The sequence below is a fragment of the Balaenoptera borealis genome (assembly GCF_965194805.1).
Source record: "Balaenoptera borealis genome assembly, chromosome: 12".
Lineage (NCBI taxonomy): Eukaryota > Metazoa > Chordata > Mammalia > Artiodactyla > Balaenopteridae > Balaenoptera > Balaenoptera borealis.
In genome coordinates, this window is record NC_138869.1 from 86617200 (window position 1) to 86641089 (window position 23890).

General features: G+C 41.3%; 2 long non-coding RNA genes across 2 annotated transcripts in view; both read right to left on the minus strand.

Annotated features, from left to right (window-relative positions):
* LOC309607948 overlaps window positions 1–23890 on the minus strand; it is a 208849-nt gene that overhangs the window by 81300 nt on the left and 103659 nt on the right. The gene's annotated exons all lie outside the window — the stretch shown is intronic.
* LOC309607945 lies at window positions 392–23857 on the minus strand. The gene is made up of 4 exons (XR_014232593.1): window positions 23715–23857; window positions 18972–19042; window positions 15484–16354; window positions 392–15153 (listed from the first exon to the last, which is right to left on the minus strand). It is a non-coding gene; the product is annotated as an uncharacterized lncRNA (long non-coding RNA).

Below are 23890 nucleotides of genomic sequence, written 5' to 3' on the forward strand. Positions count from 1 at the left end.
TAGACTGAAAATTCCGAATCCTGTCCCTGTCTCCCTTCAGAATCTTCAGACGGTTTAGAATTTTACCCGATGGAAATAAACATGGATAATATTAAGATGAAGATGAAAATGCCCTCAATAAGAAAAGAGATCTGCAAAATGATTCCAGAGTGAAATCAGATAGTGTTTGACCTTATGTAGTATAATAAGGTAACTAGGATGGAATAGTTTCCATCCTACTTAATGAAGAAGAAACAAAGTGAGTGCTATGTTAACTTAGAGCAGCTTCTCAGAAGTGAGATAAAATGAATATTAAACTTATACTGTACCGTATGTCAATTACATCTCAATAAAACTGGAAGAAATTAAGTGAGATAAAATAATGATTTATTATCACTGCAACTACTAAGACTTATAGTATAGTTTTTATTTATACTTACACTGTCTCTTTCCACCACAAATGTAGACAATTTATATTAAAATTTTATTGATAACATAGAAATAAAAAAGAAAATCAACACAAAAAGTGAAGGAAAGTATATGTACTAACTCCAAATCATTAAGAGAATGACTAAATTGGTTTTAAGAGTCCCATCAACCAAGGAGAAAAGGGAAATAATGAACCACATTAATTCTTTAGCTGACAGGAGAAAAAATACTAGTATGGAAGATAATATTTTCCCTGAGATTAAATTCTGAAAGAAAACATACAAGATGCAATATTCTCAAAAATATTTTTACAACAATAGTGTGCTAGAAACACACAATTTGAAGCTACGTATCAAAAGGGCTATCAAGAGTGCTGGTATTCTATACTGCTGGTTGAGACTTGATTGATTGCCTCAGACACTAAAACATCAAGGCAATGGGACAGACTTGCTATTATAAAAGATACGAAAACAAACCAGTTTATTATCCAAATGCAAAGGATAACACGTTGCCAAGAACTTTCCATGCTACAGAATTTGAACCTTCACCTACACCTGTTAGAATGGCTATTATTTAAAAAACAAAAGATAAGTAAGTATTGGTGAAGATGTGATGAAAAGGAAACCCTGGTACACTACTGATGGGAATGGAAACTGGCACAGTCATGGAAAACCCAATGGATGTTTCTCAAAAAATTAAAAACAGAACTACCATATGATCCAGCAATCCCACTTCTAGATATTTATCCGAAGGAATTGAAATCAGGATCTTGAAGAGATATCTACCCTCCCATGTTCATTGTAGCATTATCCTCAATAGCCAAGATATGGAAACAACCTAATGTCCAATGGATGAATGGATAAAGACAATGTGGTATATACATACAATAGAATATTACTCGGCCTTAAAAAAGAAGGAAATCCTGCATTTGCAACAACACAGATGGACCTGGAGGACATTATGCAAAGTGAAATAAGCCAGACACAGAAGACAAATACAGTAGAATCTCACTTATATGAGAAATCTAAAACTAGTCAAACTCAAAGAAGCAGACCATAGAATGGTGGTTGCCAACAGCTGGAGGGGAGGTGATGGTCAAAGGGTAATGGTTTCAGTTATGCAAGATAAATAAGTTCTGAAGATCTACTCTACAGCATAGTGCTTATAGATAACAATACTATGTTATATAATTAAAATTTGCTAACAGGATAGATCTTATGCTAAGTGTTCTTATCTCACACACACACATACACACACACACACAATAACATAATAATAATAAAGCGGGTGGGAGGAAACTTTGGGAGGTGATGGATATGTCTATGGCCAACTACTGAGCTCGTGCGCCCCTGAATAGAGAGCCTGCGTGCTGCAAAACTACTGAGCCCACACACTCTGGAACCCGCACACCACAACTAGAGAGAGAAAACCTGCACGCCACAATTAGAGAGAAGCTCGCGCACCATAGTGAAAGAGCCCACATGCCTCAACAAAGATCCCACGTGCCGCTACGAAGACCCAACGCAGCCAAAAATAAATAAATAAAATAAATAAATAATAAATCTTAAAAAAATGGACTGTAATTCAAAAAACCAGTATATTACATATAATAAAGAGTAAATGGTATTTAACAAAACTTGTGTTTTAGTGTGTGTGTATGCGTGTGTGTGTATTCATGTGCACGTATATTAGACTGGATTGTGAATTAATTCCTTACTGTGATGTTTCAAAAAATGTTTGAAAACTCTTAGTTTAAACCATGATAATGAGCTTTTCCAGGCAGAGTATGAATAACAGACCTATGATTGAACATAGTGATTTCTAATAATCTAACTCTCATACTCTCAAATGAGTTTTAATATATAGCCCTAAATTTTTGTAATTCTTATTCTCTACTGTTGAATCATTTAAAGCAATTTTTTTTATTTTTATTTTTTTATATTTTATGTATTTATTTATTGGCTGCGTTGTGTCTTAATTGCCACGTGCGGGATCTTTTGTTGTGGTGCGCGGGCTTCTCTCTAGTTGTGGCGCCCAGGCTCCAGAGCGCATGGGCTCATTAGTTGGCGCACTGGGTCTTAGTTGCGGTACGTGGAATCTTTCGTTGCAGCACGTGGGCTTCTCTCTAGTTGTGGCACGCGGGCTTAGCTGCCGCACGGCATGCAGGATCTTAGTTCCCTGACCAGGGATCGAACCCACGTGACCCGCATTGTAAGGCGGATTCTTTACCACTGGACCACCAGGAAAGTCCCTGCAGTCCATTTTTTAAAATGCCGGTTATAACCCACAAAATTGATGCCATGATACAAGGTATTGCAGTCTACACTTTGAAAAACACTGATTTAAACCACAACAACTTTATCACTAACCCTGACCTCTACCCAGAAATGCAAACTCTAGGGAGCTACAGAAGCCTACTGTATCACCACTTGAATATACCACTTGCACCTCAAATTCACATCTCCAAATGCATTATCTTCCTCATTGTTCCTACTCCTCAGTAAAAGGTACCAACAACCACTCCATGACCCAAGCCAAAAGCTAGGTGTGATTTTAGACAGCTCATTCTCTTTCACGACTACCTCCAATATCTGGTCACTGAATTAAATAATACAATGTCTGAAATAAAAATTTCACTCCATGGCCTTAACAACAGAATGCAGATGATAGAAAAAAGAGCGAGTGACCTTGAAGATAGTGCAATAAAAATGATCAAGTCTTGATAATAGAGAGAAAAAAAAGATCTATTTTTAAAAAAGCAGAAACTCAGTGACCTATGAAATATCAAAAGGTCTAACATTCATGTCATTAGAGTCCCAGAGAAGGGAAAGAAATTGGTAAAGGAAAAAAAATGTTTAGAGAAAAATGGCTGAAAACTTTTCAAATATGGCAAAAGACATAGATTTATAGATTCAAGAAGCTCAGCAAATGCCAAACAGAATGACTTTAAGGAAAACCACCTCAGATACATCATAATCTAACTGCTGCAAACCAAAGATGAAGAAAAAATCTTGAAAGCAATCAGAAGAAAATAACATATCACAATGAGGGGAAAAATGATTCAAATCACTCAGATTTGAATCCGAACAGATTTCTCATTAGAAACCATAGAGGCCAACAGACAGTGGGGGAAACACCTGTAAAGTCCTGAAGGAAAAAAACCTGTCAATCCAGTGAAATATCCTTCAGAAATGAAAGCAAAATATAAATATTTTTAGATGAAGGACAACTGAGAGAATGTGTCACCAGCAAACCTGCCCTAGAAGAATTGTTAATGGAAGTTCTTCAGGCTGATGTGAAATTCCAAAGGGACAGTTGGAGCTTCAGCAATAGCAACAGAGCAGAAGAAAGAGCAACACAAATGGTAAATATTTGGATAAATACAGTAGTCTATTTTATACCTCACAAATTCTTTAAAATACGTAGGACTGTTGGAAGCAAAAATTGTAACATTGTTAGAGAGATAATGTATGTAGATATAATATATAAGACAACTATAGGGAAAGTGACCTATATGGTTGTAAGGCTTCTACATTTTACTTGAAGTTGCAAACTTTTAACTCGAAGTAGATTTTTAACTCTAAGGTATGTATATTGTAACACAGAGACCACTACCAAAAAAGTAATATGAAGAGATATAGCCAAAAGCCAATAGGTAAGTTAATGTGGAATATTAAAAATATTAGAATAAAAGAAGAGAAGGCAGGAAAAGTGAAATAGAAGAGTAAAAAACATAGGGTACAAAACAGAGATGATAAAATGGTGGACCCAAGTTCAACAATGTTAATAATTACATTAAATGTGAATAGTCTAAACACACCCATTAAAAGAGATTATCAAATTGGTTTAAAAAAAGACCAAACTATATTTTATCTCCAAAAAAACCCACACTAAATATCAATATAATAATATAGATATACTAAAAGTAAAAGAATTGAAAAAGATGTACCATGCAAACACTAACCAAAATAAAGCTGAAATAGCTATATGAATATTAGATAAAGTAGACTTCAGAACAAGGTATGTCACAAGGGATAGATAGGGCTATTACTTAATGATAATGGGGTCAATTCTCCAAGAAAACATGCTAATCACAAATGTGTGTGCAACAACAGAGCTGCAAAACACATGGAGCAAAGACTGATGGAACTGATATGAGAAATAGACAAGCCCAAAATTATGTTGGAGACTTCAACACTCCTTTCTCCAAAACTGAGAAAAATTAAACAGAAAATCAGTAAGGATAAAGAAAACCTGAACAACATATCAACTAACTTGACCTAATGGCAATGACAAAACACTCCGCCCAACAAAAGCAGAATATACATTCTTTTCAAGTGCATATGAAATATTCATATAAAGGAACATATTCTGGGCTGTAAAACAAACCTTAACAAATTTAAAAGAATTGAAATTATACAAATTATACAAAATATGTTCTTTAACCATAATGGAATTAAATTAGAAATAGAGAACAGAAAAATATTTATAAAATCCCCAAACATTTGGGGATTAAACAATGCACTTTTACATAAGCCATGGTGAATAGTATTGTATCAATGCCAATTTCTTTGTTTCGTAAGATGTTATCACTGGCAGATGATGGGGAAAAGGGTACACAGAGGTCCTCTGAGCTATTTTCATAACTTTTTGTAAATCTTAAACTATTTAAAAATAAAAACTATTTAAGATTTTAAAAAAGAGAAATAAATACAAATGAGTGAAGAAAGCCTATGTGATCTATGGGACACCATCCAAAGAAACAAAATCTGAATCACTGGTGTTCTAGAAGGGGAAGAAAGGGAGACAGGGACTGAAAAACTATTTAAAAGAAATAATGGCTAAAATTTTCCCAAACCTGGGAGAAATTTGAATATTCAAGTTCATGAAACTATTAGATCACTCCATTATTTCAGTCTGAAATGATCTTCTCTAAGACACATTATAATAAAACTGCCAAGAATATAAGACAAAGACAGAATCCTAAAATCAGCAAGCAAAAAGAAGATTGTAAGCTACAAAGGCATCCCTATTAGGCTATCAGTGGATTTCTTAGTAGAAATCCTACAGGCCAGGAAAGAGTGGGATGATATATTCAAAGTGCAGAAAGAAAAAAATTGGCAACCAAGAATTCTCTATCTGACACAGTTGTCCTTTATTAAGGAGAAATAAAGACTTTAACAGACAAACAAAAACTGAGGGAGTTCATCACCACTAGATCTGCCTTACAAGAAATGCTAAAAGGAGTTCTTCAAGCTGAAATGAAAAGATGCTAATTAGTAACATGAAAACATACATATATATACAACACACAGGTAAAGGTAAGTATACAGTCAAATTCAGAAAACTCTGTTACTGTAATATGATGGTGTGTTAACCACTTAACTATAGTATAAAGGTTAAAGGGCAAGAGTACTAAAAATAACTATAGCTACTATAATTTTTAATGAATATACAATATAAAAAGAGGTAAATTTTGACATTAGAAGTATAAATGGGTGAGAAGTAAAAGGGCAGAGTTTTTGCATGCTAGTGAAATTAAGTTTTTGCATGCTGATACATCTAATAAGAGGCTTTATGTAAGCCTCATGGTAACTACAAAGCAAAAAAAACTTACAGTAGATTCATAAAAGACAAAGAGAAGAAAATCAGAGCATACCACCACAGAAAATCACCAATTCACAAAGGAAGGCAGCAAGACAGGAAAAAAAGGGAACTACAAAACAGCCAGAAAGAAATCAAGAAGATGGTATTAGTAAGTCTTTACATATCAATGATTACTCTAAATGTAAATGTATTGACTTCTTCAGTCAAAAGTCACAGAGTGGCTAGATGGATTAAAAAAAGATCCAACTATAAGGTGCCTACAAGATACTCACTTTCAGCTTTAAGGACACTCATAGGCTTAAAGTGAAGGGATGGAGAAAGATATTCCATGCAAGTGGAAAACAGGAGAGCGAAGGTAGCTTTACTTATATCAGATAAAATAGACTTTAAGCTAAAAACAATAACAATAGGCAAAGAAGGTCATTATATAATAATAAAGGGGTCAACTCATCAAGAAGATATAACAATTATAAATATATATGCACCAGGGACTTCCCTCGTGGTCCAGTGTGTAAGACTCCACGCTCCCAATGTAGGGGGCCCGGGTTCGATCCCTGGTCGGGGAACTAGATCCCATGTGCATGCTGCAACTAAGAGTCCGCATGCCGCAACTAAGAAGTCCACATGCCCCAACTATGAGCCCACATGCCGCAACTAAAAAAGATCCCGCATGCCTCAACTAAGACCCAGCACAGCCAAAATAAATAAATAAATAAAAATATATTAAAAAATATATATATGCACCCAACACCAGAGCACCTAAATATATTAAGCAAATACTAACAGATCTGAAGGGAGAAATAGACAGCAATACAATAACAGCAGGGAACTTCAACACTCCACTTCAAGCAATGGACAGATCATCCAGACAGAAAATCAACAAGAAAATGTTGGACTTGAACCATACTTTAGTCTAAATGGAACTAACAGACATCCAACAGCAGCAGAATACACGTTTTTGTCACCATGCTGTATAATACATCTCTAGGACTTATTTGTCTTGTAACTGGAAGTTTGTACCTTTTGACCACCTTCACCCATCTTGCCCACCCCCACCCCCACCTCTGGCAACCACCAATCTGTTCTTCATATCTATGAGTTTGGTTTTTTTTAGATTTCTCAAACAATTAAAAATAGCACTACCATATGATCCAGCAATCCCATTTTTGGGTATATATTCAAAGGAAATAAAAACAGGATATCAGAAAGATATCTGCACTCCCGTGTTCATTGCAGCATTATTCGCAATAGCCAAGATATGGAAACAACTTACAAGTCCATCTATGAATGAATGGATAAGGAAGATATGATATATCTATATCTATATAATGGAATATTATTCAGCCATGAGAAAGAAGGAAATTCTGCCATTTGTGACAACCTGGATGGACCTTGAGGCATAGTGCTAAGTAAAAATAAATCAGACAAAGAGAAATACTATATGATATCACTTACGTGGAATCTAAAAGAAAAACAACTCACAGAAATAGAGAGTAGAATTGTGGTTACCAGGGGCTAGGAGAGTGGGGGAGTTGGGAAGATATTGGTCAAAGAGTACAAGCTTCCAGTTATTAGGTGAACAACTTCTGCGAACCTAATGCATTGCATTGTTCTTATAGTTAACAGTACTGTATTGTATAATTGAAAACTGCTAAGAGAGTAGATCTTAAATATTCTCACCACAAAAAATAAACGGTAATTGTGTGATGCGATGGAGGTGTTAGCTAACACAATGGTGGTAATCATATCGTAGTATATGTGTTTCAAATCAACATGTTGTACATTTTTAACTTACACAACGTTATGTATCAATTATATCTCAATAGAGTTTGGGGGAAGAAAAAGAAATGCCAAAGATTCTACAAAAAGGAGCAGAACTAATAAATGAGTTTAACAAAGCCACAGGATACAAGGTCAATATTTTAAAAATTGTTTGTTAATACACATAAATAAATAAACTACTGAAGATTGAAATTTAAAAAAACAGCATCATTTACAACAATACCATAAAACGTGAAGTACTTAGGTATAAATCTTACAAAATATCTGTAAGATCTCTATGCTGTAAGCTAAAAATAAAAAAAAAAACATGGAAGAAATCAAAGAAGATCTCAATAAATGGTGAAATATATTAATGGCTTGGAGGACTCAGTATTCTTAAGATGTTATGTTAAACCATGGAAAGGCCAAGGAGGCACCACTGCAGAGCTGATCTTAGGGCATCAGTTGGCCTTAACCCAGCCATGAAGCTCCCTACCACCACCACCATCACCCCTATAAAAGGGAGATAATAATAATAACCCCCACATCCCAGAGGACTGCAGAAATGATTCAGTGAGATCAGGTAAATAAATGAAACCTACTCTGCAAAGCAAAATGCCCTATAGAATGTTGGTTATTATTTCCACACCAAGAAATGGGAGCTAATATTTCACTTTTAGCTGCCATCCTGAGCCTCACAGGGACCCCCGCTTTGACCCTCTTGTTTCTGTCTCCTTTGCAGTGCATCCGTCATCACAGCACCTGGCCCACCCTTCCGTGGCCTCTCCAGCCCAGCCCCGGACTCACTTGGGCCACCTGCCGCCTAATCGCAGACAAGACCTCAGTCACTGGGCTCTGCTGGAGCCTCTGCGACAACTGCCGGGCCCTTCTGGGCAACCCCAGCCCTGCCTGTGCCTCCGGGACCACTGTCCCTCAGTCCCGCGTCTTGGACCCTCAGGAAAGGCCTCCACCAGGCGGCCCAAGGACTGTAGCCGTTGCTCAGGGACCCACGCGTCCACCGTCTGGCCCCTCGCGCCCAGGTCGGCAGGGATAAGGAAGGCCCAGAGGCACTAGGGGGGTTCACCAGCCACGAATGCTTTTAAAATAATTTGTGCCGTGTTGTGATCCTCAACAAGCCTGTGCAGGAGGGCACAAAGACGCTGGTAGGCCCATTTTACAAATCAGAGCAAGGAAGGCAACGCAGCAGACACCAACTGGCCAAGATGGCTGCCCTCACTTCGACCAACTCCCTGTGGCCCCGGGGCGAGCCCTACGGTTGCTTGGCAACGCGGGGCACCCATGCTCCCAGGCAGGCGTCTAATTTCCCGGACCTACAGGTGGAAGTTTTACCCTTTGTACTGGGGGGTTCACCCATCCAGAGTCAGGTGCTTCTGCCATTTTCACTATTCATTTGCTTTTGCCCTTTTGAAAATCCCAAGTGCTCCACCCCACCCCACGCCCTAGCCTTTTGGAGAGGTCGTGGACCACCGGAGCTCCACCGGTCTGGACAGCCATATCCACTGGTATCCCAGAATTCTTCTATATTTTCCTAGACGAATGTGTAAGGCCTTACCAACTCTTTGTGATGCCAGGCACCCATTATTTTTTACCTCAGACTAGGCATGTATGTTGGCAAAGTGCAATGTCACACGTAACTAACCAATCAGTGGGAACAAATCTGAATCCCAAAACCAAATAGCACAAAAGATGAAAAAGATCATAGTAGTTGTGAAAAAACATTTTTGCTTGGAATTTACATCTTAACTGCTTCTAGGCCAGACAGGTTATTAGGTCTATGAGGCCAGCATTACCCTGACATCAAAGCCAGATAAAGACTTGACTACTCAGATTCCTCTGCATTTTCTTGGCCTAGAGAAGTGGCCCACTCCTTCCTTTTATGGGCTGTCCTCCCCAGTAGTGGGTTGAATGGTGGCCCCCCCAAAAGATATGTGTATGTTTGAATCCCCAGAACCTGTGAAGGTTAACTTATTTGGAAAAAGGGTCTTTGCAGTTGTAACTAAGTATCTTGAGATGAGACCATCCTGGACTACCAGGGTGGACCCTAGATTCAATCCAAATGTCCTTATAAGAGACACACGGAGAAAAGGAAGAGGCAATGTGAAAACAGAGGCAGAACTTAAAGTAATACAGTCACAATTCAAGGAATGCCTAGAGTCAACAGAAGCTGGAATAGACAAGGAACAGAATCTCTCCTAGAGCCTCTGGGGAGAGTGACCTCTGCCGGTACATTGATTTTGCTCTGATTTTGGCCTTCAGAACTATGAGAGAAGACATTTGTTGTTTTAAGCTACGTAGTTTGTGGTGATTTGTTACCGCAGCCCTCAGAAACTAATACGTGCCCCCTTACTAAAAGATGACACAGTGACCTCTGCCTTGCGACATAATACGTACTCCTCTCAGGACCAAGGGCTAACCTCTCCTCCTGACCATTAGATCAATAACTATGGCTGTCAAAAATACTGAGTTGGAGAATTGTGGACCTGCTAAGGGAGGAAAGATATTTATCCTCAAAGAGCTGAAGGACCCGGCCAAGGTGTACCAACAAGAGTCAAATGAGTTCAACAGCAGTTTAATAGTCACATTTACTCACACCCCAGGGAAGAGAACACTGTACACCACGCAGAGCCACATACGGAGGGTGCATTTGGGAACAGGGACCAACCAGTGGCTGCGGGAGGCAGACTATGTAGTATCAAGAGGGTGAGGTGCCCCTTGGTTTTTGTGGGAGAATGTGATTGGCTTGTTTGAATAATTCTGCAGGCTGGCAAGGAACTGAAACACACTGTTCAGGGATAAGCAGAAACTATGCCCAGACTCTTTTGATAAGAAAGTCTGTTTGACTAGAGGACTTTATTTGCAGGAGCAGAGTTGGGAGGGAAACTTGTATTGGGGCCTTAGTATATGTAGAGACATCTGTTACCTCAGTTTATATTTTGGGTATCTGTGAGGCAAGAGATTCCCAGAATTCTTTACCCCAAAGGGGGCAACTCTTAGGCAATGGCCCAAGAGTTCGTAAAAAAGTACAGATGTGGCCATTTGCTGGCCAGGCATTCAGTGCTAAGATGACTGCCAGAAGTGTGGCCAATTGTTCTGACCCTTGGGTCCTCTCCTTTATTAGGGACATCCTGGTTAAGGGATGAAAATAAAAAATGTTCCACTGAGCTCCTTTATGTATTATGGTGATGATACCATCTGCAAATTGTATAAACTCCCATTGCCGTTCACTTGGTTGATCCCAAGGGGCATCCCAGGTAGCCAAGAGGTCTGGGAGAGAGGACTTCCTCTAGCACCAAGAAATCTGGCAAGGGACTGGGGACAGGGGAGGCCATCCCCTCCTGCAGGTAAGTATGCCAAAGGGTCCAGGTTTGGCTCCATCCTATAGCAAGGAGGCCTGGGTAGCTATGCTGGGCTGTGGGGTGCTTTCATGATCTAAGGCATAATGGGCAGCTGGGTACAAAGGTTCACAGATACAGGGCCTGTGGAAGTTTCTGTTTCCAGAAGCACACAATAAGCAGCTAGCAGCTGCTCTTCTAATGATACATAGCACAGAACCAAGGAAGGCAAGTTTTTGCTTCAGAAACCAATGAACAACTTATGGCAAACACGGGGAGTCCAGAGACTCCAGGAGGTATGAGAGGAGGTTGCTAAATCCTCTACAGTGAAGGAGTCTCTGGAGAAACCAATAAGAGTGCCTCTTGTAGCCTTTGGTTGGAGATGGGCAAATTCACGGTGGGTTGATTTGCAGGTAACAGCAAAAGTGAGATTAAGTAAAATTTGTAAATGAGGAATAAGTTGTCTACAGAATCCCCCCAAAAGATCAAAAGGTTGAGCTTTTATTAGCATTGAGGATGGCAAGAGGGTCAAAGGTTTCTTAACAGTGTGTAGGGGATGGAGTAGCCCTTGACCTGCTGAATAATTTTTAGGAATTGAACAGAGGTGGTTGGCAGGGTCCTGTACTACGTGTGGGGCCATCCCTTTTTTGTGAGCTCCTTTGTTTCTATGTCCTGAATGAGTGTGTCAAATGAATCTTCTCAGAGGAGGGTGTCATCAATGTAATATCATACCTGTTCTGGAGAAGGGTAGATGCATTTAAAGTCTTGCTTTCAAAGATTGTGTGCAAAGGCAAAGTACCCCATGGTACACCACGCAGGGGCACAATGGGGTTGCACCTGGTAACACTTTCAGCAGCTAGGTTCTGTGGGAGGCCAGCTTTGTAGTGTCAAGAAGCTGAGTGACCCCTGGTTCTTGGAGGAGGATGTGATTGGCTTGTTTGAATAATTCTTCAGGCTGTCAGGAACCTGACACCAGTCACCACTCAGGGTTAAGCAGGAACTGTACCTGGTCCCTTTGATAAGGAGGGTTGTTTGGCTAGGGCCCTTATCCACAAGAACAGAGTGGGGAGAGGAACTTGCAGTTAGGCCATTCAGGGCTCCCTGAATTTTACCCAATGTCAAGGCAGCATATAATATTAAGCTCATTATAATTTTATAATATTAATTACATAATTTTAAGCCTTACACCACATCATGCAAAACATTTTTATCAGTCAGAACATTCTAAGAGCTCAATTCCCAGGAGTTGGCCAAAGGTCAGTCATGAAAACAGGCCCTTCTTGGGAATGTGCAGGGTTTGAGCAACCCAGGCCTGCTGAGTTAACCTTTCCATCACAGATACTTACTCCAATATGGATTTGCCTTTTGTGACTGGTTCACTTCTCCCAGCTTTACAACTATAACCTTGCAGAATGCCTTCTCCATCACCATGGTATTCTATACAGCATCACATCTGACGAGTGACATATTTTGCAGCAAAGGAAATGTGGAAATGGACTTATGCCCATGGACTTCACTGATCTTAACACATGTCCCATCACCTAGAAGAAGCTGGCTTCATAAAATTGCGCCATGACTTACTTTGAGGCTCACTTACAGCACCAACTGGAAGACGACCCCCTAGGAGGTTAGGGTGCTATCCCAAAGGAAGCAATATGTGCATTAAACCGGTGGCCAACTGTATTCATTTCCTACTTGTGCTGTAACAAATTACCACAAAGCAGCCTGCAGGGGCCTTAAACTAACCCTACCCCCATTCCACACAACCACATGCCCTAGAAAACAGCCCACAGAATCACAAGCAAATGTAAGTTCCTGATATGACTTCCCTAACAGTCTCCGTTGACTTCCAGAACCATTCCCTGTACACACCTTAGATAAGGCAGGTGCCCCAGGTCCTGCTTCTCTCTCTGTCTGCACTCTCTCTTAAACTTCCTCTGTGGCCCCTTGAGGCATGCTACGTACCTCCTCCAGCACCTGTGAATAATAAACTTCCCTATTTCCATTTCTCTTGTGGTCTGTTGTTGAGCCATGCTCACCATCTAGCACTCTGTGCTCTACTTAACAAATGTTAATTTAACAGTCATAACGATGAGTCTTATGGGACTAAAATCAAGATGTCAGTAGGGCTGGTTTCTTTTGGAGGCTCTGAGGGAAGGATCCATGTCCTCGCCTTTTTCAGATTCGGATGGCCAGATTCCTTGGCTTGTGGTTCCTTCCCCTGTCTTCAAAGTACATCATTCCAGTTTTTTATTTCTTTTTTTCTGTAGTCTAATTTCATTCTGCCTCCCTCTTATAAGATCACTTGTGAGCACATTTAAGGCCCACCTGGATAATCCAGGATAATCTCATCATCTCAAGATTCTTAACTTAATCACATCTACAAAATTCCATTTGTCATATAAGAAAACATTCACAGGTTCTCGGGATTAGGGCTTGAATATCTTTGAAGCCCATTATTCAGCCTACCCACACTCCACCCTCTGGCCCCCCAAAATTCATGTCCATCCCCAGTGCAAGATATATTCACCCCATCTCAGCCATCCTGAAAGTCTCAACCCATTACAGCATGAACTCAAGTTCAAAATCTCATCTATATATCATCAACTCAGAAGACCCAAATCTCATCATCTAAATCATTAAACCAGGTATCAGTGATCTCTGGGTATGATTCATCCTGGGGCAAAATTCTACTTCAACCATGGACCTGTGAATCTAGAAAACAAGTTATCCTTCTCTCAAAATTCAGTGCTGGGACAGGTATATGAAACAGCTATGTTTCCTATTCCAAAAGGGAGAAAGTGGAAGGAAGAAAGGAGTCACTGGTCTGAAGCAATGTTAATAGCAGCAGGGAAAATTCCATTTGGTATCAAGGCCCAGAAATAATTCTGTGGCTGGCAGCTCCATCCTCTGGGCCTAAGGCTCTGCCCTCAGAGTCATCCTTCCTTTTTCTGCAAGGGTAGCACATATATGCAACTGAGTAGTTTTTGCAGCCTGTTTCTTGCTTGGGAAAAGGTCTCTGGTGCTTGGCCTCCCACTGTGGACTGTGGAGGCTCATACAAGGAGGTGGCCACTTACTCCTGCAGATGCTGGTATTACTACTGCGGGTGGACAAACTGCAACCGCTCCTGGCCTTTGGGATGAAGCCTTGGACCTTGCTAACACCTACTTTTCTATAGTCCTCCAAACAGGATCAGTTTTTCTTTCTTTAGCAAGTCATGCAATATACTTTTGCTATACTTCCACAGGGGCCTTAAAGTATTGTTCAATACGCCATCAATGGGTTGAATAAAGCTCAGCACAAGGTAAGCCACTGATATTATATGGATAGCAGTCCCCAGTGAAGAAACTGTTCAGCTCACACTGCATACCTGGTTAAGGCTGGGTGGGCCTTGAGTGAGGATAAAATCCAGGGCTCTGTATCTTCCTTGGGAGCCATTCAGACAGAGCCCAAAGAGACCCTCCACAACCCAGAAAAGATAGACTGTTAGCCTTACAGCCTCCAACTGCAAAGAAAAAGTGCCCTCACCCTCCTGCCAGTATCTGATTAACCTTTGGATATTGAGGGCAGCACTTTCCCTGACTTTGTACCAAATTCCCAGACAAGAAACAAAATTTGAAGGGGACTCTAGTAACAGGAAGTCACAAAAGCATCCAAGCAACTGTAAAGAAGTCCTGCCGTTGGTCTCCCTGCCTTCTTCAGGCCTCACAGAATAATGGGCGTCTGTGACCAAGCTCCCCAGAGTCTCTGGCAGCAAGATTCTTCCAGCACCTGCCAGCCCCTGGGCTTTGGACCTTATGAACTTTCTCCTTGCGGAGCAGGACAGCCCTTTGCACAGCAGCTGCCAGCTGTTCCTGGTCCAGAAGGAAGGCTGATCCTCTGGTCAAAGGGAAAGTTGTCACTCTCCAACTAGGCATCCGCATCCTGCTATGGGGTCTACTGTGGTGGGAGTATAGATAATTTTTGTGTTTTTTAATCTTCCTGTGGTTTATTAATTTTCTTTGTTTAAAACTTTTTGCGGGGCTTCCCTGGTGGCGCAGTGGTTAGGAATCCACCTGCCAATGCAGGGGACACGGGTTCGTGCCCCGGTCCGGGAAGATTCCACGTGCGGCAGAGCGGCTAGGCCCGTGAGCCACAACTACTGAGCCTGCGTGTCTGGAGCTTGTGCTCTGCAACAAGAGAGGCCGTGATAGTGAGAGGCCCGCGCACCGCGATGAAGAGTGGCCGCCGCTCGCCGCAACTGGAGAAAGCCCTTGCACAGAAACGAAGACCCAACACAGCCAAAAAATAAATAAATAAATAAATAAATTTATTTAAAAAAAAAAACAAAAAACTTTTTGAATAGTAAGGGACTAAGGGACTTACATGATTCACGTAATCAAAGAGTATAACTATATAACCACAAAAATAACAGGGTTTATGGGGAAAATAGGGTTTTGGCAGACAACTCAGAATCTATACTTCTTTGTAACCTTAACACTAACAAAACAATCAATAACAATCCAAATAAAAACACTAGCATTGTTTTTAAAAGACTTGTTAAATAGCTAATAGATAAAGATTATAATATGAGGTAAAGGACTTTACTGTTATTGAAAAAAAAAGGTAAAGATACGTTGAGAGGGTAAGGAAAGATGGAAGCTGGTGGTTTATGGAAACAAGGCAGGGGGTCGTCACCAACAGAAGTTGCAGGATAAGCAGTTGAGACTTTGCACAAAAAGTAGGTGCTGATGATGGGTGGCTTTGGCTCATTGTTTTGTGTTTGTTTCTTTTGCACTGGCTTTCTTTGGTTGTCTCGCTACCTTCTTTCTTTTATTGAGAAGCAGCTTACAGAGCTCCAAATACAACCTTGTGCCCCGGAGCACAGAGTGCACCAAAATCATCATTTTCTATCACTGCAAATGGGTCTCATTTCTACTTAAAGCAGAAGACACCTAGGAAAGCTCTTGTAGGGCAGCCTAATGACATTTTTCTTCCACACTTTTGAGGGGTGCATCAGCAAAAAAATTTGTTGCCATTCCTATGTAGAATCGTACTGCAGCAGCATTTACTAGTCTCGTCCTCAAAAAATTCATGAAGGGACTTCCTTGGTGGTCCAGTGGTTAAGACTCCATGATGTCAATGCAGGGGGCCTGGTTTGATCCTGGTCAGGGAACTGGATCTCACATGCAGCAACGAAGATCCCACATGCCGCAATGAAGATCCTGTATGCTGCAGCTAAGACCTGGCACAGCCAAATAAATAAGGAAATATTTTTTTAAAAATTCATGAAGAGAGGGGATTAACCAAGATGGCGGAGTAGAAGGACGTGCTCTCACTCCCTCTTGCGAGAGCACCAGAATCACAACTGGCTGCTGGACAATCATCGACAGGAAGACATTGGAACTCACCAAGGAGGATACCCCACGTCCAAGGACAGAGGAGAAGCCACAGTGAGACGGTAGGAGGGGCGCAATCAGAGTAAAATCAAATCCCATAACTGCTGGGTGGGTGACTCACAGACTGGTGAACACTTATACCACAGAAGTCCACCCACTGGAGTGAAGGTTCTGAGCCCCACATCAGGCTTCCCAACCTGGGGGTCCGGCAACGGGAGGAGGAATTCCTAGAGAATCAGACTTTGAAGCCTAGTGGGAATTGATTGCAGGACTTCGACAGGACTGGGGGAAACAGAGACCCCACTCTTGGAGGGCACACACAAAATAGTGTGTGCATTGGGACCCAGGGGAAGGAGCAGTGACCCTGGGGGAGACTGAACCAGACATACCTGCTGGTGTTGGGGGGTCTCCTGCAGAGGCGGGGGCTGGCTCTGTTTCACCGTGGGGACAAGGACACTGGCAGCGGAGGTTCTGGGAAGTACTCCTTGGTGTGAGCCCTCCCAGAGTCTGCCATTAGCCCCACCAAAGAGCCCGGGTAGGCTCCAGTGTTGGGTTGCCTCAGGCAAAACAACCAACAGGGAGGGAACCCAGCCCCACCCATCAACAATCAAGTGGATTAAAGTTTTACGGAGCTCTGACCGCCACAGCAACAGTCAGCTCTACCCACCTCCAGAGCCTCCCATCAGGCCTCTTAGATAGCCTCAACCACCAGAGGGCAGACAGCAGAAGCAAGAAAAACTACAGTCCTGCAGTCTGTGGAACAGAAACCACATTTACAGAAAGATAGACAAGATGAAAAGGCAGAGGGCTATATACCAGATGAAGGAACAAGAAAAAACCCCAGAAAAACAACTCAATGAAGTGGAGATAGGCAACCTTCCAGAAAAAGAATTCAGAATAATGATAGTGAAGATGATCCAGGACCTCGGAATAAGAATGGAGGCAAAGATTGAGAAGATGCAAGAAATGATTAACAAAGACCTAGAAGAATTAAAGAACAAACAAACAGAGATGACCAATACAATAACTGAAATGAAAACTACACTAGAAGGAATCAATAGTAGAATAACTGAGGCAGAAGAACGGATAAGTGACCTGGAAGACAGAATGGTGGAATTCACTGCTGCGGAACAGACTAAAGAAAAAAGAATAAAAAGAAATGAAGACAGCCTAAGAGACCTCTGGGACAACATTAAACGCAACAACATCCGCATTATAGGGGTCCCAGAAGGAGAAGAGAGAGAGAAAGGACCAGAGAAAATATTTGAAGAGATTATAGTCGAAAACTTCCCTAACATGGGAAAGGAAATAGCCACCCAAGTCCAGGAAGCGCAGAGAGTCCCATACAGGATAAACCCAAGGAGAAGCACGCCGAGACACATAGTAATCAAAGTGGCAAAAGTTAAAGACAAAGAAAAATTATTGAAAGCAGCAAGGGAAAAATGACAAATAACATACAAGGGAACTCCCATAAGGTTAACAGCTGATTTCTCAGCAGAAACTCTACAAGCCAGAAGGGAGTGGCAAGATATACTTAAAGTGATGAAAGGGAAGAACCTACAACCAAGATTACTCTACCCGGCAAGGATCTCATTTAGATTTGATGGAGAAATCAAAAGCTTTACAGACAAGCAAAACCTAAGAGAATTCAGCACCACCAAACCAGCTCTACAACAAATGTTAAAGGAACTTCTCTAAGTGGGAAACACAAGAGAAGAAAAGGACCTACAAAAACAAACCCAAAACAATTAAGAAAATGGTCATAGGAACATACATATCGATAATTACCTTAAACGTGAATGGATTAAATGCTCCAACCAAAAGACACAGACTCACTGAATGGATACAAAAACAAGACCCATATATATGCTGTCTAAACTAAATGAGATAACATTTCACACACATCAGATTGGCAAAGAGTTGAAAGTCTGACAATACCAAGTGATGCTGAGGATGTGGTTCAATTGCAACTTCATCTGCCAGTGGAGGAAGAGTAAGAAATACAACCCCTGGGAGATAGTCTTGCCTCACTTAGTAACACGACATGTATGCACATTCTAAGACTCAGAAATTCCACTCTTGGTCACATACCCTAAAAAGTCTTGCTGGTGTGTGCCAGGATACATGTATGAGAATGTTTATAGCAGCATTACCCATAATAGCAAAAAGATGGAGACAAACCAAATTCCAGGAACAGTAGAGTGGAGAAGAAAAAAATGTAGACTCTTCATATTTGAAATACTACACAGCAGTGAAAATGAATGAGCCAAAGCTAAATGCATCAAGATGGTGGATCTCAAAAACAAAGACAACGAGTCACAGAACACATACAGTGTGATTCCATGTATATAACGTTCAAAAACTGGCAAAACTAGATAATGCACTGTTTAGGGATATCTACATGTGTAAAACAATTACAAAGAAAAGCTAATGACTATCACAGAAAAGCACATTGATGCTTACCTCTAGAGGAGAGAGGGAGTGATACATCCGTTAGGGGCACACAGTGAAAGATGATGGAAATATCTGATTTCCTAGAATGAGAGATGAGTGCAAATGTCTACTTTATTATCTTCTTCTTATTTTAAAACATATACATGCATTATATGTACTCTTTCCAACAGATGATATATTTTGATATATTTCACAGTCTTTGAGAGGAAGGAAAAGAAATGAAACAATCAAGTACAAACAAGATTTCCAGTCATGGGAGCAGAGAAATGGAGGGAGGGGTTGGCTAAGCAAAAATCCTTGAAAAACTTATGGTATCAAGGAGTTTTTTTTTTTTTTAAAGAGGGATATTATAATATGTGTGTATGCTTATGAGACTAAGTCAGTGAAAAGGTAAAAAATGATGATACAGGAAATGGGACCTCACAGAGGCATAGTCTTCGAGAAAACAGAAGGGATGGGATCTGGCCTTGTTAGTGAAGGTGCCAACGAGGCTCAATGGACAGGAGGGAAGTCCAGGTGGTTCTGCCACAGCAGAACTTGCTGGAAATATGATATCTAGAGCTTACTGGAAATCTGCCCTCTGGAACTTCCCAGAAATCCACCCTCTTGGGTGCAGGAGAAAGCTGTTCACACCAGGGTGAACAATATAAAATCTCCCGAGGGGTTGCTGCTGGCGCTGTTTGTTGATGACCACCGTGCACGGCAGAAGCTGGATGGTAGGGAGATTTCCTGTGCTTCAGGAGCTGGTGCTGGAAAAGCCAGGCGCTAGCTTTAGGAGCCTGGCAAGGAGCATATCAGAACCAGGAAGCAAAAATCGTTTTCCCTGCAATGACTCTCTAGTGCCCTCTAGTGACAATGCTCAGTGCCTGCTGGCAAAGGAAAAATACTTAAGTGGCTCAGGTGCATTTCGGAGCTGAGAAACAATAAATATATAACCAATCCCATGGGGAAGGAGTAATCAGGATGACAATATCTGAACCTTCCATCAAACTTGCCATCACTCAAAGTGGGGTGGAGATCATATATTTCTTCGTGTGATGCAATAGGTACACAGCAGCATTTTTGGAATATTTCTTGCCTTAAAAAATGGGACCCAAGGGACTTCACTGGTGGTCCAGTGGTTAAGAATCTGCTTTCCAATGGAGGGGACGCGGGTTCGATCCCTGGTTGTGGAACTAAGATCCCACATGCTGCAGGGCAACTAAGCCTGGGTGCCGCAATTACTGAGCCCAGGTGCTCTGGAGCCCGTGAGCCACAACTAGAGACAAGACCGCGTGCCGCAACGAAAGATCCCACGTGCCGCAACTAAGACGGAACACAGCCAAATAAATAAATAAATAAATAAATAAATAAATATGGGACCCAAATCTGATAAAGCCTCTAGATCTAACTACCAGTTACAAGAAATACAGGGGATAGAGAAACAAGTTAATTGACACGATGAGGAAACCAGGCAAATCTAAAATGTAGAACGTTTTACAGGATAAATGAACTGTTTTCTCCAACATATTAATAGTATAAAACTAAAGGGAGGGTGGATTGCTGTAGATAAGGATTAAAAGACATAATAATAAAATGCAATGTATTGTCAAAGCCTAACTTTCAAAAACTTAAAAACAGTGGTCTTAGACAAATATAAGAGCATTTACCAAGGAAGTATTAACAAGGGGACCAGTAAAAAAGAACTATTTCAAAAAGATTTTTAAAAACTTAATATACATGGGCACTGGATATACATCTTTTATATCTCTACTGACTAATATTCATGTACATTGTTATTGACCAAGAATCATTTGTATCTATATTATTTTTCTATAAATTCACATCTACCCTTAAAGAATATGCTAAATACCCTAAAATAATAAGTCAAAGTAAAACCGCCCTAGAGAATGAGATAATTCTTTCATGGGCTTGTTGGAAAATGCTCCAGTGTTACATAGAAAGGACACACAGTCATCATTTTGTCTATGTCCAAGTTTGGGATTTTCTTTTTCTTAATAGTATGGACTTTGTTTGCATCTGGATTCATACAACTCAAATGCAAAAAGACATCTTTAAGAAAATCAAGGAATTTGAATATGGTCTGGGTACTAAATGATATTATGAAAATATTGAATAATTAAATGAATAATTTTGCTTGGTGCAATAATGGCTTTTTGGTTATGTAAGCAAAGTCCCTATCTGTTAGAAAAGCATGTGGAAGCATTTACAAGTAAAGTAAAACATGTCTGTGATATGCTTTAAAATACTCCAGTTAAAAAAGAAAGTGGGGGGAGGGAATAGGTGAAACAAAACAACATGTTGATAATTGTTGAGGCCAAGTGGTTCATGATATTTTCTCTACTTTTGTGTAGGTTTGAAAAATTCCATAATAATTTTTAAAAATGTAATGATAGTATTCTGCTTCACACTCTGGGGTAACTGCACCTTCACCACATAAGGTTTAGAATTCTTAATTTTAAAGTTAAAAGTTGAATTTCTCATTGTTTACTATACAGCATATTTTCACTAACTTTTGAACAAAAAGACGTTTATATAAATGTCCCTAAAGTTGGAATATGAAGTATTTTAAAGAACAACTCAAGTCTTATAAGAGATTGGCTCAGCCTATGCCTGCTTTCTGTTTAAAACCCGGCAGTTAACGCTGTTAGCATTCAAAATGCCTTTCTTTTTCCTTTTGAAAGGGACAGTGAAGCCTGTTATTTTTTTAGCCCATAGCCAGGTCTTAGCACAAAAGCAGTCAGTTCTTAGTAGCATACATTTGTTTCTTTGTTTGTTAAACCTTTGCTAGAAAACAGACATATAGGCTTAAAACCCAGTTTAGTTCATGTAACTTTTAGCTTTTCCTTTAGAGATAGTCATTTATTCTGGCCCTGATAACAAGGTATCCTTCATATGAAAGCTTCAAACAAATTCTTTGCCTCTTTACCAGTGTTAGCTTCATATTTTTAAGTATTTTTGTTTAGAGGCCTCTTTCCAAGCACTCTAACATTCTTCAGACCTTGAGATTTCTGAAAACCATATTTTAACTCAATAAATATGGTAAATAGTAGGCACATACCTACTAAATTTTCTTGCTTGATTTAAGATTCTCATTTCAAATGCAAGTAATTATATCCTTTGGGCTAGTCAATACTTATAGACAGTTTCAAAGGTTTTACATGTATTATCTCATTTAATCCTCACAATGATTCTATGAAGTAGATATAATTATTATCTCTATTTTTCAGAGAAAGAACCTGTGGCACATAGAGGCTCAGCAACTCCCCAGAATCACGAAGAAAGTGGCAGAGAGGATGATCCCAGCCCATGCAGAGCCAAGCAGAGATGTGACTCGACAGCTAAACTCCTAACCAGCCCCATATGATGCTCTGGTCTCCAGCTGGTATGAACACTGGGCTGGAGGGCTGGAGGAAGGAATTTTGGCTCTACCCTCAGAAACTCGGGGGCAGTGAGTCTGACCACCCAGTAGCTACAGGGGCGGATACCACTGTGTGCGACTACAAAACTGCCTTTGACTGTATAAAGCAAGCCTTGGAGTCACCATTGCCCTTACTTGGGCTTGAGAAGCCGCATCAACCAAGGTGTAGTGTGGTGGGAGAGGGGAGTGCGTAACTGACACTGCAGCCAAGCAGGGCCATAGGGCTTTAGAAAGCTTCTAGAAATGCCCAAGCAGAGCCCATTCATTCAATACACATTTACTGAATGACAGTCATGTGCAGGGGAGGCAGGTGATGTCTCCACCCTCATGGGGCTTACATTGCTCAGGGGTGGGTGGCGAGTGGGGAGTATAAACACATTGACAAAGAAATGAACAAGATGCTTTCGAGTGATGAAAAATGTATGACAAAAGTGAAACAGACTGGACGGTGGAGGAAGGCCTTTCTGAGATGTCAAGGGAGCAGAGACATGACTGACAAGAAGGGGGCAGCCATGCCAGGGGCTAGGGCAGGGAGTTTCAAGACCAGAGGGGTTGAAGCACAGGGACTTAGGGAGAAGTGGCAAGAGGGAAGTCAGAGAGATAATCAGGGCGGTTATGTCAGCCCCGCAGGCTCTGCAGAGGCCTTCCTGTCTCTCTAAGTGGGCTGGGAAGTTATCAGAGAATTTCAAGCAGGGGAAAGGACCTCTGTGGCTGGAGGATGCACGAATGGCCTGTGGGTGGGGCAAGTACCTCCTAGAGACAAGGAGAGGACAAATTAGTAGCACGAAATCATTTAAGGAGCATTTTAAACATTTCCTCCAAAACACCAACTAAAAGAGTAGGTAGCTGGAGGGCCTATGGGCTGAACGCGGTGACTGTCCCGCTGGCCCAGGGCGATTTGCATGCCGCGGTGCCTGAGACACGGCAACGACTACACAGGAGTCCAGCGAGCGGCCAGGGACTCTTGGCGTCGTCAGCTTCCCGGGCCCCGGGTGGCGTGGACGCTCGGGAGCCTCAAGGAAATCTCCCCACGGAGGATCCTGGGAACCCGAGTGTCCGTCCACTTTTCGGGCTGTGTGGTTTCTGAATCCAACGCCAAAGAGGGAAACAGCCCAGGCCCCTAAGCTCTTGGGATCTCTGTCGAATGGGGACAAAAATGCCTGACTCGTTTAAAGATATTTTATGTAAAGCGCCTCATCGTAAGCGCCTCGGAAATGGTAGGTAATTTCTGCAAATAGCCCCCTGAGACTATCTGCTTGGTAAGATTCTGCCCGGTCCAGGAAGCAAATTTAGGCCACGTTGCGGGCAGAGTCATATTTAACGTTGAGCACCTGGCAAACTCGCTTCGCCGCCTAGTGCCCTCCGACCCTCGTCCAGACCGGGGCGGGAATTGGGAGGGGAGGGATTCTGGCGTCCCAGAGTCCTGCGGCGGTGTCTCATTAGGCCTCAAAATTCGACTCCCTTCCACCCTGTAGCACGGGAGCGCACACCGCGCGCCAAACTCCGG